The sequence below is a fragment of the Zosterops lateralis genome (genome assembly GCF_965231275.1).
Source record: "Zosterops lateralis genome assembly, chromosome: 1".
NCBI lineage: Eukaryota > Metazoa > Chordata > Aves > Passeriformes > Zosteropidae > Zosterops > Zosterops lateralis.
In genome coordinates this window covers 97,000,716-97,015,539 of record NC_139762.1, presented here as the reverse complement: position 1 = coordinate 97,015,539, position 14,824 = coordinate 97,000,716, and the positions used below count along the sequence as shown (strand labels likewise).

Here is a 14,824-nt window from a genome sequence, read left to right as displayed (position 1 = left end):
CCGTGTTCATGATTAGAAGAAATATTTGTGTTGCAGTTTACAGGTTTTATCTTTCAGGACAATGGATAGAGAACCTCTTGGATCCAACAAAACTCAAAATATGTGTCTATATAACTAAATATAGATAGTGAATTAAAAATGTCCTATGAATTTAACATCTCAGATTTGGAATAATGGAGGGAATTTAATTAGTTTTCTTGTTCTGGAAAGAATTGAAAGCAGCCTATTAAATCTCAAGTTCTAGTTAATAGGTGATGCATATGCAACACAGCAACAAACTAACATCTATCTATCATATTTGAGCTCCTTCAGATTTTAGTTCTTTATTTTTTGCTTGCTCATTAAGTAGGATTTTAGCTTGTTATATATATATATTCTCTTTGTGGAAAAGAGAAGTCTAGATTTAGTTAATAGTTTTGCTAAGAAATCTTTATGAAATGCTTTATGGCACTGCCATTAGAAACAGAACAGGAAGTAAAAATTTTCTGAAAATTCATTGGAGACAAATAACAATATTTATGCATATGCATGCCTACATATGTGTGTCCCTGCATTTTTCTTGGGAACATGCTAGATTTCTTTAATTGCTAACAGGAGGTGATATTTTGAGCATTCTGTTAATCTTCTGACATTTATGACATAAATCTCATTTTTAAATTACAGAACAACACTGATCTGGATGAATCTGACTAATGTGAATGAAATTATTTATATCAGTGGAGGAGGTTTCTGTAAGTGGAAACTCTCCCTCTACTGACATAAACCAAACCTTGTGTGTTGACAATATGGATGTGAATATTACTCACTATGTGTTACTGTTCAGAAGGGGATGCTGGAACAACAGACATGATTTTTGACAGTGAAAAATTTGGAAGTGAAATAAAGGAAAGTGCAGACGTTACTACGCTAAGTACAGAATCTGATTCCAATATACATTTTCTGTATTAAATCACAAAGGAATTTCTAGATTAACAGCAGATCTATCATTACATCTAGATTATTTCCATGTCCTTGACTAAATTAATCTGCTATTTCCTTTGGTAGATTGCCTAACACTCCTACTGTGAATGTGGAAAAAAGTGTTTGGTTTGCAAGTGACAATGCCACTGCAAATGAAACCATTTTTAGGAATGAGTAGCTCTCCACCTTTTAGAAGTTGAAGAGATCTGGGGGAATGTTAGAATCTTCACAACTGACAATACTTGATCATTAGTGCTCCCAGTAATTAATCACTTTCTTTAATTACTTTCATAAAATACAAGTATTTATTCACCTTGGAAAAAAAGAAATATGAAAAGCCTTGGTGATCTTGCTGATCACAGCTTTAAAAAATTATCCATTCAGCATCAATTTAAAAGTTGTAAAAAAGTTTTCAAAATACTGAGTTAATTAAAAGTAGTAAAGTGACAATTTATAATCATAGTAACCATGGGCATTACAGGCAGCTTTCTGTGACACTACCATTGATCTTGTCCTGTTTGGGGGCATAAATTAGACCATTTTAACAAATACAACAGGAAGTTGGATTTGGTATTATAACTGATAATATCCTTTTTTGTTCTAAAAATTCTATTCACCCATTAAAAGATGTAAACCACTTTTTTATTTTAAAAACAGGAAAGCAATTACTCACTATAAAATTACATTTATTGTTGTATTTGCATGAGCATCCACAGAAAGGTAAAAAATGTTTGTAAGACTACTGAATAAATAAAGGGTATCGACATTAGATACACTTGGGTTTAAAGTAAGCTTTATTGGGAAGAGTAGGAATCTTTAAGTTCTCTGAAGAACATGAAAATTTTTACATCCATAACTTTACTTGTTGCATATCCCTAGCAATGGGATGTTCAATTTTTCAGATACAGTTTAGTTTACAAATCAATTAACCATCAATTTGAAAAACACAAAAAGTATTTCTGAGTATTAGTTAGGTCCTTGGACTCCGGAAAGCAAAGCAAATCCTGGATATGTTGCTGTGACATTTGTAAACACAGAATTGGAGTGAGCAAGCTTGTTGAAGTTTTAGGTTTTAAACTGATCATTTTATCTTATGTACAATAAAACATTCTTGTTTATACTCATTGCAAATCTTCCTCCAAATTTTATATCCATCTTTATAAATCCTGAAGGATGTGCTTTTCTGGTCATTTAAGAGTTAAATAAGATTGAATATTTACAAAACAATTTTACATTATACTGAAAATAGTGGAAAAATGCATGTACTACTATATTCCACTGGTGTGCACTGTAGACTTACAAATGCCGCTACAGGCAGTGGCTTCTGTGTTGTTTAAGACTTTTCAGTTGGCTGAAGTACAGAATGTACTCTTTCTTATTCTACGTTATCTGGTGCTTTGTTAGTTAATGAGGGAAATTCCTATCCCAGTTTGTGGGATATGAGGTCAATATTACACTAATTGTTACTTAAATCTTTTTAGAACAACAGTGATAAAAAGTATACCTAGATAAAAAGGAAAACAGGCTAAATGAGCATTTTGTATATTTGGCAGAGACATTTCTGTTCTTGCTATTTTTTAATTTTTTTTTTTTACAATTGAAAGTAAGACACCAGCTATTGATTTTGCAATAGAGCCAAACCCAACATCTTTAAATGTGTTTTAAAACGAAAGTTTTCTGTTCTCTCTCTCAGTATATAGATGTTGTACATTATATTACAACAATCTATATATTGTTACTTAGGAGCATTACTTTCTTTAGGAGATTGTGAATGGTTCCCTACCTCCTGTTCCCAGGTGAAGGAAGCTCCATGATGTGAGTTAAGCATCTGGGTAAATCAAGTCTTTCACTGTCACTGTAAACATTTAAATGCTCTTTAAAACAGCCTACTTGGAGGCTCAGGTTGTCAACAGGTAGAACTTGTCAAACACTCTGCATGATTTCTACCTTCTCCAGAAATCTTTATTCTGGAATTACCTTATAGTGTGAAGGTGCTACACAGCTGTTGACCTGAAATTGTTTTACATTCACTTAGTACATATATGAAATAAAAAAAGGGATACTGTTATAATCTTACAGAAAATTTAGATACATATAGTAAGTTCATCCATTCTTTCCCATACTTTTCACCTGACTCAAAAAATGCCTTCTGTTTGTCCCCTGAATCCTGTAGAAAGCATAATAATTATCAAACATAAATATTCACAGTAGCTATACTGGCTACTGTGAATTTCTCTGTTTAATTTCTTACCTAAGATGCTCAGAAATGTTGAGTACTTTTCATGGCTATCATAGGAACGAAATTATGTACAAAAAATAATTTTGTAGTGCTTTTATACACTAGAGAATAGCCAGTAGTCTATTTTAGTGTGCTAAAGGAGTTTTTATGAAGTTGGTATCAGAAGCCTCAAGGCTGAGATTTTAAATATCATTAGGCAAGTTTCTGTAAACATCTGAATTATTTGAGAATGCAAACGAGTTAATAGAATGGAATCTCGGTGCAGGAAATTTTCCTGTAATAAAATCTCATTCTTTTTAGACTAGGTCTAGAATTTTGTGTTCCTTACTGCTTTCAATATTTCATTTGTTTGGGAGGCTGGTGTGATTTTCAGACTGAGTGGAATGGGATGAAAATGATACTACATTTTTGACTCATGATTTGATAAAAATACTTTAAAAATTACTTTCAATGTGCACATTTCTTTTCTGGTGTAAATTACAATAACTTACAGGTGGTTAGACAGCAAGTGAAGAATTCTTTATTGTTACTTCAGCAGCATTTCTTGCAAAGAGTTAACTATTCCTTCCACTGTTTTCATAAATCAGGTCCCCGTTCATATTTAATTTCATCTCTGAAAATTACATACTTAATGTTCTTTGTGTCCAGCATAAAGTATAATTTGTCATGCTGCATAAAATTAAGATTCCATTTGGTGTTTATTTTCCCACAAATCTAATTTGAAAAGTGCAGGATAAGTCTACAGTTTCATTGACTTTTTTGCTCATACTGGCTTCTAGCAAGATATTTAAACTCCATTGAGTCGTACTTGTCAATATTTTCTCTATCTTCATTACATATTTTGCATTGAAAACATCAAGAAAGACCAGGATTATTTTTTGTTTATTTTCTATTTAAGGACAACTGAGAGATGAAAAGTTATTTCTTAGAGAAAGTATGTTCAGAAGAAGCACATGTGTGCATACTGAAACAAATTTCTGCACACAGATTTTCTGTGAAGGAACACCATGACAAAAGGGCACCATTAGAGGAGGTTTGTTTAGCCTGTTGTTTTGCCACTGGCAAACTTGGTGATAAAGTGAAGAAGATGAGGGAGGAATGTGCAAATGCACACACTTACAGATATGTGTGTATGTATATGTCTATGTGTTTGTGTCCTGAAGTGATCTTGGTTCTAGAGATTTGTTAAAGTGTTCCTTCCTGGAGTAGGGGGGGTTGGATCTAGATGATCTTCAAAGTTTCTTCCAACTCAGGTCATTCTATGATTCTATGGAAAAAGAATTTTTCATAGTTCAGATTGAAAGGCCCAAAATTATGACAAAGATGCTTCTTAACATTATTATTAGTGTGATCAGTTGACCATATGGCTCTCTATATCAGAAATTAATTCTTTGCAGTGTATAGTTTAAAAAAAAAGGCTTTTTAATATAAAATTTTTCAATATATGTTTAACTATTCTGAATTTATGTTTTGGTATTATATTTTAGCACTCATTTAGTTGTCAAAGTAAATATTTCTACTAGTGTGCTTTCTTGTTATTCATCCACATAAAATCAACTTGGGTTGAAATTACTTGAAAAAAGTAACAAACCACTGAAGAATTAAATGTAACGACAGGTAGAATGTTGAAAACTGATGACATTGAATTAAAGAATCTTTATTGCATTCTTCTCTTAGTGATCATCTAGATCATCTAGTTCTTTTTTTCTATCCTTACCTGGATAAGGATAGCAACGCCACTTAAAAACTAACAATCTAATTTGGGAAGAGGCTTGGTTGGGAAAGCAGCCTTAGATAATTTTCTTCCATTGTTTTTGAAACAAAACTTTCCATGCTTACATTGGTGAGATATGGCATATTTCTTCAAGTAACAGCACGAGTGAGCCCTTGAAGTCAATGAGAAATCTGCCGATGTTAATAAACTTTGGATCAATTCCTGAACTGTGTGGTAACAGGTGATTAGGAATTGTAACAAAAGATTCTTCAGGGACACTTGCAGCTTCAGAGGACCAGTATGATGTTCTATCATAGGTATGGCTCAGATAAAACACCAGACATGCCATGTAAACTGGAAGCAGTAGAACTGTTGCTACTGGCACTGACCACCAGACCACTGCTCTACAAAAATTATTTTATGTGATTGCTTATCTAGATCAAGTGACTAAAGCTGTATATTTCAGGTTCTTACTCTGAAAGGAGAGCTGTACAGAAAAATGTCCTATGCTATATTTACCTGAACTCTAAGCAGCACAACACTTTTAAATTTCTTTGAACAAAGTCATCTCCTCTATTTCTTGAATCCTGTTCAGGAGAGAAAACAAGCTTGAATACTGGTTTAATCTGTCCCTTTTAGCACAGGTTGTTAATGTTTAAGGATAAAGCTCACTGCATCTGAACATGGCAACTTCTGGAATGTGGTGTGTTATAGTGCAATTTTTCTGCACTTTAAGTAACATTGGTATAACAGTCTGGTACTCATCAAGGAACCTTGATGCCATTTTGATTCTCCTGAATATTTCACATTATGTCAAATCAGACTTGCAAATTTTAATTAAATATGTTGGTATGGATACTTTTCCTACAGGAAAGTAATGATTGCAAATTCTAGTGTGGTTTCACACTATTTAGTATTCCAGTAATCTGACATGTATTTATTTCCAGAGATCTATAGTTACAGAAAGCATCCTATTCCCAGCATCCCTTGATCATTAATCTGAAAAGTCAACAGTCCTTATTGGTAAGATAAGTGAACTTGTGCAGTCCTTAAGTTAAAGGTAGAGGTTTTGAGTGTTGCTGTCATTTTGATGTATTTTTGTTATGATTCATTAACATAACTGTTAATAACTTAAGTTTAGTTGATATTTTATTTTCCCATCTATCAATTAGCATTCCTATTATTTCTTTAATATTATCAATTTAATAATTTCATATTAAAAGTTAGAATTGGGTTGAACAGTGTTCAGATCTGCAACATGTAATATCCATAGAGTTTAAGAAATTCTTGAGACTGAGGACAATTGAAGCTGTTTTGAATTTTCCTAATAATGCTGACCATTATTGATTTTTCTGTTTCCTTACAGTTCTTTATTTAGCTACACGTTTTTCTCAATTCAACAATGTAAAGTGAGGATGGAAAGTTGGCTAAGAAATTGATTGTAAGCAAAAGAGTTATTGACCTTCTGTACAACAGATAAAACTTTAAAAACAAGCAAACAAACATCTATTACCTATTGCACTATTTGCTCTTTTTTTCCAGATGATTTTCTTCATGTCTGCATTCATCTCCTTATGAAAAATCCCTGTATTTCTTGAGGAAGGGTTATCATCTTCCTTCTACAGTACTTATTAGAATGGTTTATGGCATATTCTAGTTCCTAAATTAATTACTAATAATAACTACCTAAACACACAGCAGTAGATAATTATTTGCAGTAACAGAAGGCAAGCTTTTACAGTCTGGACTGCAATTAAATTTATAGGCTTTTTGTTTCTAAAAAGACCAAATATAAAAATTATCTTCTACAAATGATTTATAAATTGTTATTGCTCTGAAAGTTAAGAATGAAAATTTAATTGGTCTGGTAATTTCTTTCCATAGAATAGAAGCTCATTTTTGCTTCCATTAAAGTCTGTACATATATTGCAACTCACAGTCATACAAATCTATTTTTTATCTTGCTATTAAAAAGAGGTTTTGCATTAGTCATCTCAGGTCTCCCAGGGTCTAGTCTGTGTTCTTTATTTTGAGAAAAAACTTGTTGTATTAGGCTTGAGTAGGAAAAACAACTGAAAATCCACATATGTATACAGTTCACTCCCCCTGATAGGAACAGTAGTAACAGAAGTAAGCTAAATACAGATCATAACATTTCTTAAACTGAGAAACTTCAGTCTTGCAACAATACTTGGATGAAAAGGGAATTAACCAGAGTTTAAGAAGTTTCAAGTGTCATTAAAAAAAATTCTCAGGAGGGGCCTATTCTACCTTCTTTTGAAATATAAATCAGAATGAGATTTCAAATTGCATTAGGAAAAATATTTACTGCAATCCTACGCCTAAAATAATCTTTGCCATTTACTTACAATTTTTAATGCAGTTTGTTTATTCTATTCTCCCCTGCATTGTTCTGTCATAATCCAATCAACTACAAGAAAAGCATGCTACTCTTTGTAAAGTGAACAAATCAAACCCTTTGTTGTAAATGTCAAGAGCTCAAGTTTTACCTTGTATGTTAGTGAAACATAAATATTAAAGTGTGATTTTTTTTTTTTAATTGACTTGAGATATAGTTATCAGATCTTAAAATTTAGAATTTAATTATTAGAATTTAGTTTATTAGTCAATATGGGAATTTTTGCTTGTTTATTCCCTGGATTAAAAATTTGACCTCTCTGTGCATAGTAGCAAAATGAAATAGTCATTTGTCAGTACATTGGAATTCTCACTCTCCACATGAATGATGGCTTGTCAAGCTTTGAGAGTTCTGGTTGGCATATGTCCCATATAAATTTCAAGCAGGCTTCTCCAAGGGATTATCTGAAATGTGAATTATTTCCTTGAATGAGATGAGAGAACATTTTAAATTCACCCAACCCACTATATAATGTTCGTTTAGATTAATCTTGGTTAGAACTCTAATTACTATATTCATCTCTAGTTAAAGAAGGAAAAGTAGTTTGATAATTTAGTCATGTTAGTCCCATCTCAAATATAATTTCCATTTAGGAATATAGCAAACAGCATCCTGTACATGCCATTTTTATGTAAGTTCATGATTATCTAAGCATCAATATTTTGCTAAACACAACATCAACAAGATAATTTGAAGAGCCTGCAGTAAAAGGTATGCTGCAAAAAGATGCCCAATGCACTCAAATGAATTCTGATTCAGTCTCTGTTTCTAATCACAGGAACTTCAGAAACCACTTGAATCTGACTGGTTTCATCATTATTAAAAATATAGCCTCCAAGTCAAAGGCTACCTAAAGTTTGCCTAATATTAAAATAATGAGAAAATAAAACTTGAATTATGTTGGAACCAATGCTTCAGCTTTTATTTCTTGGGTCAAGAATTACTCTGAGAACCACTCTCTTCAGATTTGTACAGGAAAGAATGAAAAGTATTTGACTTATGGGCAATTTCCAGAAACTGGGAAAACTTTTGGAAGTAATTACTATGAAGTAGGCTAGAAAGGAACCCACATAGATAGCTGATATTGGATAGTCTGAAAGACCATAGTAAAAGGGAACATTTAGTAAATTTGTAGAGACAAATTACTGAAGTAAGCTGGTGAAGCATCTTTTTGGTGCAGCTGAGTAAGTTATATTTGATGAAGTTGTTGGTACATTTAGTACCATGAGCATTACTTTCGAAGTACAGCAAACCATAGACATAGGAGGGGAATATAGCTGAACTGCAGCTTAAATGAGAAATACAGAGCAGGAGAAGTTGTGAGTGATGCTGACCGAATCCTGGAGGGGCCCCAGAAAGAGACAAAAATTTGTCTTAGGGTTGAGCAAAAGAGGATGCTTAGAGGTGCTGTTGGAGTGGGACTAGAACTGGGGTGATCCAGGGAAGGTTAGGACAGCCAAGTGGTCTGTACTGTGGGGGCTTTGTGGTGTGAGCCAGAGGTGAGGGTCTTAGTCCCAGACAGAGATGGAAAACAAAGTCTTTCTACTGTTGCCCATATCATAATATAGGTACAAGGTCAGCATGTAATTATCTGTGGCTTGAGTATATAAAAAATAAGAGAATGTGAGTATTTTTTTCTAAAGAACAGTAAAGGTTTTAAAGGAAGAATGACTTGATGGACAATTTATTGTTGGTAATTTAATTATAATTTCCTTTTTTTTTTTTTTTTTCCAGTGAGTAAATAGCTCTCATGTACTGCATTCATCTTATGAGGATAGAGAGGAGAATTTCAGGGAAATTCTGGAAAATTTCCAGTCTCTTGATAAATAAGATACTTGTAAGTGAGAGATAATATTAAACCAGCTGTAGAGGAAAAAGAAAGAAAAGAAAAAAAAAAAAAAAAGAGCACTAGTTATTATGGATTATTTTTCCAAAATTTAAGGAGCAGATTAAAAAAATCGTATCTTTTTTTCCTAATTTAGAAATCTAGGTTTTCATTTTTCATGTGGGGCATTCATTCTGTCTAAGATGCAGCAAATAAGATTCTGGTGGTGAAGGGGTAATGGTTCCTTATGTGGCAGCAGCAGATACTCACGAATATCTCAGAGGGTTCCCGTGAGTCCCTCAATGATCTCTGAGAGAATGGCCAGAAAGTAAGGAAGAGACTTAAACCAGAGCACTTTCAACTTCACCCTAGAGAATGTACTCACAGGGATTTGATCTAGGCTACTTTGAAATTCAGACAATATCAATACAATTGACAAAACTGAGGAATGGTTCTTACCCAAATATTTTATTCTGAGGTATGCAAATATATAGCCTGGTAGCTTTTGGACAATATGGGGGCTCACCAACCAGAAATGGTGGTAAAATATTGATATATTTATATTAGCAAATATGAGAAAAAGCTGCATCAAGAATAAACACTGAGATGAGGCTGATACCCTGTTTTATTCTGAAAGGTAGGGGAAGGTGTTGGTGTCTTTTTATTTTTATTTTTTTTTTACTGTTTTCACCAATCAAATTTGCATGTAGATAATGCATTACTTCTTATAATTATCCAGTGTACATTTCTCATTGAAAAATGAAGGAATCTTTTTTTTTTTCTGTGTGTCTCTTAGCTGAAACACACTTTACTCATAACAAATATAACAGGTATTTCTATGGACTGGTAACATAAAAGGTTTGCAATTTGAACTACAGATTGTTGAATTCAGTTCTGGAAGATAAAAAGGTACATAGTTCATCTTCTATGTGCATTAGTGATTTGGCTGATCAGGACATGTGGATATGTTTAATATATAATCTGGCTATAAAAATTAAAACAACACTTCTGTATTTTTTTTTTTTAAACAGTAGGTGAAAGTCCCTTCGTTTCCAAGACAGCCTACAAATGGTTAAATATTTGGCTTATATATCAGTAGAACACTGAGAATAGTAGAACAGCACAAAACAGTAGAACAGAACAAATAATCACACTCTAATTTGTTTTTAAATATTCATGCTTTTCTGGCAAGCCTACAAGAATGTTTGCTCAACAAAATTGTCCTTACATCTTATGGTTATCAGATACTTTATTTATAGTATGTGTTTTTATATCTTCATTATAACAGTCCTTTCTAGTTTTAACTTTTTTCCTATATAATTTTCAAATTGTTTTTGTCACATGAAAATGTTGACCAAATAAGCAGCACTGTACAGCTTGGTAGACACTGATAGTTTGGACATTCCTCTAGTCTCAATCTTGTTATGAATTGGGATTACAATGAAGAAGGCAACATACACTGCTTGAGCAGGGGTGTTGGACCAGATGTCCCACTGTGGTCTTTCCTACCTTATCCATTCTGTGATACTGCAAGTAACTTCCAGTATTTGTTTAGTCATCTGGTTTAGTTTTTCCACAAGAAAAATGTAAATACCTCTTATTTAAAATGAGGTCAAACACAAAAAACCTTTATAATTTTCAAGTAGAAATGAGTGCATGATGTGTTGATATTCTCTTTACTGATCTCAAATGTTTAGATAGGTAAAGGTAGTTCCTTGGAAGTATTCAATTATTTACAAATAATTGGTAAAAGTAGAATTTTGGATAGGCTTTATGGGTAATTTTCTGGGGTTGACATTGATAGAAAATGTGTTTTCCTTGAATGAATAGTAGATTCTCCTGAACATGAGGTGTTAATGTAATACTTAGTCCATATGAAAGTGAACTCACAAGAAACTGATAGAAGCAGTGCCAGATTCAGATGGAAAGAAAGATCTGTAAGATCAAAGGTAATTTTCTCCACCTAAGTTCCTATTTTCGAACTTATTTATGCCTCTCTGCATATATTATAACTGATTGTTGTAAATTTTCATGCTTAAAGCTTTTATATATATCTACGGACAACTTATATTCCTGCATAAATCAGTTCTGTTAAATTAGTCATACACACAAAAGAGTTTTCTCTGTGTGCAGACAAGGAAAAGAAAAAACATACTGGTAAATGAGCAGCTTTCCATTTAATGTCAGCACAGTGCAATGATATCAGCCTGCAGCAGACTTAAGCATTTTAGTAGAACCAGGAGAAAGAAATATTTGGTTAATAATTATGCTGGTGCTAGGCATTGTTAAGAATATAAGCATTCATTTAAAAGTTCATTTTCTTACAGGGCTTGGTGTCTCAAGATATTGTCAGGCACAGTAACATTTATCAAGCTTTTAGTATAGTTTCTGATGGACTAAATGGTGTTCTTGGCAGACTTGCATACAAAAAGAAAAAAAAGAAACAGAGTAATTTTTTTTTACTGTATTGAAGCATTTTTCAAACAAAAAGGTAGCCAACATTTGACTTCCCTTTCCTGTGGAAAGAGTGCTATGAATTCTGGTAGTCTTTGATTGCACCTTTTAGATGAAAAAAGAAAAGAATTCTAGCAAATGTCAGACAGATTCTAAGTAATAATTTTGCTTGCCATCAAACGTCACACCAGTGTACAGCAGTGCTAATCTTGGAAGCAGGAAAGTTGATGAGTTTTCTTTAAGACCTCAGGAGATTTGTCAGTTTTCCTCATGTTCTTACAGACTTCTAGCAGTAGAAATCTCAAAGCAAACAATCAAAAAAATACCCAAAAAACAACAACAAAAATCATTTTTAAAAAATCCAAAAAGCAGACTCCCTCCCCTATATCCCAACAAAGTAGTTGCAAGTAAGAAAGATTCTTAGAACTATTTTCTATCCAGTTGCACGTGATTGTCTTGCTATGTGAAACCTATCTTCCTCTTGTCATCTTCCAAGTTCTGTAGATACAGCGGAACTAAAACTGGAAGTGATTTAAGAGAACCGGATTTATTAACATAAATGTTTTCTTCTCTTGTGTATCTCTTCAAAGATGCTTCTGGCTGTATGAGTTTTTTCCTGGTCCTACAACAATTTTTTGGGAGAAATTGTTTCTTCTAGTTGTGCTGAGAGACTATCTTTAGCCATTTGATACCACTACTTTTAGACATCTTCAGACTCAGTTCAACTATGTTACGAATTGTAACGATGTTTCACAATGAATTCAATGATAAGGAATGTGATGCTTTTTTTTGATGTTTGTATCTTCAAACTGTATCTTCAGGCATAGTTTGGTTTCAATTAGTTTGATCCAATCTACCTAGGCGCCATATTTAAAGAAGCTGCATGTTTGCCATTCCTTCTAGCAGCTGAAGCACATTCGATACTTTGGAAGTTGATTACATCTCATAAACTACCACTGTGAAAGGGCAGATTCTTTGTCCTTGCATTTCTTATCAATGTGCAACAATTTGGAAGATGATTGCTAAAACTGCACAATTGTTGAGTTCTTGGCTCTGGCTTTGAAAAGACTGTTGGATATGACATTTTCTGAGACAATATTCCTGTCTGAGTTACAGAAAAGGAAAATTTGCTTCTTATGCTGAGTTTTCTGAATAACAGTAGGGAAGAGTCAAATTCACTTATGACTTTATGAAGATTTATGGTTATTTCAATAGGTTTTTTTTTTTATTATTAGAAGGGTACCATGGTCCTTAATTCATAATCAACCTGTGGCTTATTAAATTTTCAGTTTAATATACCTCTTGCTTAATACACCTCTTTCAAATTATTCTGTAGGATAATTTGTAGCATAGACAAATGGAAATTACCATTCTATGCACAATACAGTGAGGATATCAAGAATCCTGAAAATACATGTTCATTTATCTTGCTTTGGAACATAAAAAACCCCTGCATAGTCATTTTAAGGACAAAAAAAAAAGCATATTGATTTTTATTTTTCATTTTTGTACTGCACAAACTGAAGCAGATGTTTTACATCTGTACTTGAGTGAGGCTGCCCAATGTCATTAGTTTAAACATGAATTCTTGCCTCTCTGGGTCAAAAGTCTGTAGGCCTCATTCAGCTTACCCGTAGATTCCAACTGTAAAGACAGATAGCATTAGAAGCTAATGATTTGTTGTGGTTGTGTAAGATGCAGATTGGAAATTAAAATAAATAAGTAAACCTCTTCTGTTCTCAGTCAAGTCAGCTTTTATTTGAGATATGCAGATAACCTTTCACAGGACACGCTTTTGGCAAAGAAAATTCCAGTTTTGTGGAAGAAAAATCTCATGGGGAGAATTTCTGGTTGGATTGGCAATTTTTTATTTTTGATATCATTGTAAAGTCAGATCAGATCAAAACTATAGAGTTTTTTAACAATGCTTGTGTTCTGTCCAACTCTATTTTAAATACTTCTTTTAAAAGGCTGAAGATCAGAATTATCTAAATACACTTTCCTACCTTTTCCAAGTTTTATAGGAAGCTAACAAATCTTAGACAAAAAGAGCAAGGGTGTTTGGAATTTCTTCTGTTTTCTGTCTGGAATCATGTTGACTTCTTTATTTTATCTTCATCATCTTTCTTTTTACATTCATTACGCCTTAATTGTTGTCCTTCATCCTACTCTATCTTTTCTTGACTAAGGGGAAGGAGAAAAATTTTGTTTCAATAAAACTTTTGGAACCTCGATCACTGTTATATTGTCTTAAACTTAACAAGAGCATTAAGATTTTCCTGCTAAGGAACTGTATAAGGTAGAGTTCCTTTATCTGCATCTGTTTTTTTCAGGGTTCTGCCTTTCATGTTAGTCATAAAATGGTCTAGGTTAGCTCTAAGATGTAATTATCCAGTTTTAAAAGGTCAGTACAGTGGTACTTCATTTCCACCATTCACCTTTGCAATTATCCACTTCATTGACACTACCTTGACCTCATTCTATGTTTCCACCATTATTCTGGTCTTCTTATTAAAAAGGAAAATTCTGTGCAAGTCTGCACAGATATATTACGGAGAGAAAATATTCACATTTTCAGTGAAAATTAAAGATCTCAAGGGTTTTTTCACATGTTGCAGATATTTTCTTAAGCTTTCACTTTTCCTTATAAGCATCCTTATGAGCATCTGGAGTTCCACACAAGAGCATCATATAGAATGGAATATCCCTGTGGCAGCTTTGGGTTAGCTTTTCACTCCCAGCTTCTTGTGCAGCCCAAGCCTCCTTGCTCACAGGGCAGTACAAGAAGCTGAAAACATCTTGACTTAGTGTAAACACCGCTCAGTAACATTGAAAACTTGCCCATGTTATCAATGCTATTCTCATACTAATTTCAGAACATAGCACTGTACCAGCTACTAGGAAGAAAATTAACTCCTATCCCGGCAGAAATCAGGACTGTTAAATATGTAAATTTATCAAAATTGCATCTTTAGTGCAATGAGTTCAAATTTTACAGAGAGAGGTAAATAAATTTATCTTTGACATCAGATCTTCATGTGATAGTAATGTTCTGCTTAATTTCTTGACTGATATTCAACCTTGGATGGTTTTGTGATTTCTCTCTATTTGATGTCTGACAAAAATGAATTTGTATTGATTAGTGTCAACACTGTGAAAAGGTGAACTTTCAGGCTTAGAAATTCAGCTCTGCATTTTGGCAGGTGCTTTGCA

The 14,824-nt window shown here is 33.2% G+C and overlaps 1 protein-coding gene across 6 annotated transcripts in view; it reads left to right on the top strand.

Moving 5' to 3' along the window:
• Positions 1–14,824, top strand: part of CCDC102B (coiled-coil domain containing 102B) — a 130,453-nt gene that overhangs the window by 24,115 nt on the left and 91,514 nt on the right. The gene's annotated exons all lie outside the window — the stretch shown is intronic.